The 4,601-nt window shown below is 45.6% G+C and overlaps 1 pseudogene; it reads right to left on the bottom strand.

Annotated features, from left to right (window-relative positions):
* Positions 1 to 861: 861 nt before the first annotated feature.
* Positions 862 to 1,702, bottom strand: LOC133253410 (ubiquitin-like FUBI-ribosomal protein eS30 fusion protein; annotated as a pseudogene).
* Between the last annotated feature and the right edge of the window lie 2,899 nt (positions 1,703 to 4,601).

Here is a 4,601-nt window from a genome sequence, read left to right on the forward strand (position 1 = left end):
TGTGACCCCGTAGACGGCAGCCCACCAGGCTCCCCGGTCCCTGGGATTCTCCAAGCAAGAACACTGGAGTGGGTTGCCATTTCCTTCTCCAATGCATGAAAGTGAGAAGTGAAAGTGAAGTCGCTCAGTTGTGTCCGACTCTTAGCGACCCCATGGACTGCAGCCTACCAGGCTCCTCCATCCATGGGATTTTCCAGGCAAGAGTACTGGAGTGGGTGCCATTGCCTTCTCCATGGGTTCCACAGAGGGGGCAGCAATTAAGGAGCCCAAGTCCGAGATTCAGGACAGACTTTTGCTTGTAGTTACAAACGTGCGGTTATAACAAGAAACACAAAGGTCAAGGATCAAAGTTTCCTGGCCTCCCTGTGCTGACTCTGTGGGCTTGGACAAGCCTCTATTCGAAGCTCTTGGCCACCTGTCCACAGGCACAGACGATGATGCAGGGGAAACACAATCTCAGACACCTTTCCTGACCTAGACTGTCTGTTCTATTCATTCCATACAGTGTGACTAATAAGAGTGAACCCTTGTCATGTACCAGACACAGTTCTAAATGTTTTATATATGTTAACTCAGTTCATCTTTAAGGCAACCCTGTATGGTGGATTCTGTCGTCATCATTACAGCACCATCATCATCTATTTTTAGTAGATGGGAAGGCTGAGGCACAGGAAGGCCAAATGCATGAACCTGGGGCTTCTAGGGACAGGGATTCCAACCCCACTGAACTGGTCAGAGAATCTGGGCCATTAACTCTCTTCTCTTTTGCCTCTCTTTGACCTGAGTTCTGTCATCCTCTCTTCTGCCTTCCTTCTAAACCTGGCCAGAGGTGGTCAGTCAAACACCGTGACTCACCAGCAAAACAGCAAAGAGAATGAATCACCCCTTCCCACCCTTTAGCTGCCTCAGGGACCCCTGCCCCACCATTCTCCTTCTTCTTCAATTATGCAAAGAGGGCAGCCGCCAGGACAAGTCAATGGGCCCCCTCTTCTGAAGTGAAAAAGCACTATAATTCTTTACTGGTTTGGGGAAAAAGAAGAAATACAACATCCATCACTTAATGAACACACTCTGCACATACACACATGTTTAAGTTAACTCATTGGTTTTCAACACCCCCTACCTTTTTTTTTTATCATGCTAAGTGGTTTTATTAGAGAAAGCCGAGATTATAGCAGACTCAAGAGTTGGCACTGGGGCCCTTCTTGCCAAAGGTGGGTGCAACATTGGCAAAGCCCTGATTGTACTATGTAACGCCTCTTGGCCCGGCCAGCGTTCTTTTTCTCTTTTGGCCACCTTGGAAGTCTGACCTCTTACTTTACCAGCACAGGCCAGGGAACCATGGACTTTACCTCCAAGCATGTGGCCAGCTACTTCTAGAGTACTCAGAGCTTCTAGACAGGAATCCCTGTCCCTGTCCCTCATTGGCCTAGGGTAGCCTCATCCTCTAGGGATGTGCCTGTCAGGAGCAGGACTTTATCTTCTGGAGCAACACTCTCCAACAAGGCTAAATGAGCCTTGATCTGGGCGAGCGACTCTTGGCCAGTCACCTGGAGAGTGTGTAGCTCCTGGGTGTGGACAAAGAGCTGCATGTTGCTGACTAGATCACAGACACTGCTGCCACTGTCTTGAAGATGGAGTCGAGAAAACATAACCTGTGTTACTAAACTGGGGTAAAATTACTTTACAATCCATATACATATATCCCCTACCTCTTTAGCCACCCTACTCCCCACCATCCCACCCCTCTAGGTCATCACAGACCACCAAGCTGAGCTCCCTGTGTTATATAGCTGCTTCCTGCTAGCTAACTGTTTTACACATGGTGAGTGAAGTGAAGTGAAGGTCACTTAGTCGTATACGACTCTTTGCGACCCCATGGACTATACAGTCCATGGAATTCTCCAGGCCAGAATACTGGAGTGGGTAGCCTTTCCCTTCTCCAGGGGATCTTCCCAACCCAGGGATCAAACCCAGGTCTCCCACATTGCAGGTGGATTCTTTACCAGCTGAGCCACCAGGGAAGCCCAAGAAGGCTGGAGTGGGTAGCCTATCCCTTCTCCAGCGTATCTTCCTGACCCAGGAATTGAACCGGGGTCTCCTGCATTCCAGGCAGATTCTTTACCAACTGAGCTATCAGGGAAGCCCCCAAAATGATGTAGATTTATGTTAATACACAAAAAAAGTGCCTATACTATATTGTTAAGTGAAATAAGTATGTTATAGAATAATCCCATTTTTGTTAAAAAGCAGCATATATATATGTATTTATATATCTAGAAAGATATAACATGCTAAATTTTGATGATGAATAAGTGTGGCTTCTGTGATAAGAATTTTATATTTTAAATTAGTTTTTGAAGCCTCCAAGAATCTCTGCTTGGCTTCCAAAGGCATGCATGCCCTTGACCTTCCCTTGGTCCTTACAGAACCTGTTAAACAGTAAGATTTATCAGAATGCAGTTACACCCAGCCAGGGAGGGAAACCATGCCAGCCTTCCCTCTCCCAACTCAGCCCAACCTCATTTTTATCACCACTGATAGAGCAGGCTTTGCCCATGGTTCTTAAAACTACATTAGGCTTGGTGCAAGGAGTGGTAATGAGAAATTGGCTTTTCAATGGCTTGGTCCTAAAACAGGTAGCGATGATGGAAAGATATTCCTTGGAATTTTCCAGGTCCCAGGTTGTGGCCCAGTGTACTTTTAAGTCATTGGATGACAGCTTTTATAGAAACTCCTGCTATGAAATACTGCCTTTAAACTCTCCCCTCAGCTGCCCAGTCTCAGAAATGGTACATTTCTAACATTGTGTATTTAATGGGACATTTAAACTGACACTAGTCTAAGAAAACAGCATGGTCTTGGTCCTCTCCCCACAGAGAATGGATGTTTCACTCCCATAATTATGGGATACTACTGGTATTTCCATTGCCCCAGGAACTGGGTTTTCAAACTCATAGCAGAAACTGTCTCAAAAGAGTTTTTCTCCGAAGGTGTGCCACCAGAAACAGACATTTCCGTCTCCTCCTCTTGTTTCAGTCTTTCCCTCTGATACTTTTCCTCCCTTAATTCTACCACCTTTAAGAGAGACACTCAGATTCTGGCTTTTCTGTTACATTTCACTGGATTGCCATACACTGTCTTGGTTGGAGTCCCTTGGACAAATCCCTTCCCAGGGCCCAAGACCCGCCCCATGACCCCAACAAGTATGTACCCCTTTATAATGAGAACTTGCTTTGATGGTCAGCTGGTGCCCTGAAAGACCGAAAGCTGTAGGCCTTCAGGGTCAAGCTGGGTAATAACCGTTGGTATAAGACAGGAGTTTTGGTTTAGCCATCAGTGAATGCTGTGTGTGTGTGTGTGTGTGAACGCGCGTGTGTATATATCTACTTCCCAGGTGGCCCTAGTGGTAAAGAACCCACCTGCCAATGAAGGAGACATAAGAGATGTGGGTTCAGTCCTGGGTCAGGAAGATCCTCTGGAGGAGGGCATGGCAACCCACTCCAGAATTCTTGCCTGGAGAATCCCATGGACAGAGGAGCCTGGTGGGCTACAGTCCATAAGGCTGCAAAGAGTTGGACATGACTGAAATAAACTAGCACAGCATATTTATGTATATAAATGGTTCATCATAGGATATTGAATATACTTCTCTGTGCTATACAGTAGGACCTTGTTTATCCATTCTATATACAAAAGCTTACATCTGCTAACCCTGGCTTCCCACTCTATCCCTCCACCCCCTCCCTCTTGACAGTCTCTTCTCTGTGTTTGTGACTGTGTCTGTTTTGCATCATATTTTAGCTTCCACATATAAGTGATACCCTGTGACATTTGTCTTTCTGACTTCACTTAGTATGACAATCTCTAGTTGCATCCATATTGATGCGTATCTCATTATTTCATTCTTTTTTTAAAAAATTTTATTTTATTTAACTTTACAATATTGTATTGGTTTTGCCATATATCAAAATGAATCTGCCACAGGTATACCTGTGTTCCCCATCCTGAACCCTCCTCCCTCCTCCCTCCCCATACCATCCCTCTGGGTCGTCCCAGTGCACCAGCCCCAAGCATCCAGTATCGTGCATTGAACCTGAACTGGCGACTCGTTTCATATATGATATTATACATATTTCAATGCCATTCTCCCAAATCATCCCACCCTCTCCCTCTCCCACAGAGTCCAAAAGACTGTTCTATACATCAGTGTCTCTTTTGCTGTCTCATATACAGGGTTATTGTTACTATCTTTCTAAATTCCATATATATGCATTAGTATAGTGTATTGGTGTTTTTCTTTCTGGCTTACTTCACTCTGTATAATAGGCTCCGGTTTCATCCACCTGATTAGAACTGATTCAAATGTATTCTTTTTAATGACTGAGTAATACTCCATTGTGTATATGTACCAGTCCACTGTGGGAAAAGGAAATGGCAACCCACTCCAGTGTTCTTGCCTGGAGAATCCCAGGGAAAGAGGAGCCTGGTGGACTGCCATCTGCGGGGTCGCACAGAGTCGGACACGACTGAAGTGACCTAGCAGCAGCAGCAGCAGCAGTCCCTTGTATACACACCACATCTTCTTTATCCTTTCCTCT

The sequence above is a fragment of the Bos javanicus genome, chromosome 8 (genome assembly GCF_032452875.1).
Source record: "Bos javanicus breed banteng chromosome 8, ARS-OSU_banteng_1.0, whole genome shotgun sequence".
NCBI classification, from domain to species: Eukaryota; Metazoa; Chordata; class Mammalia; order Artiodactyla; family Bovidae; genus Bos; species Bos javanicus.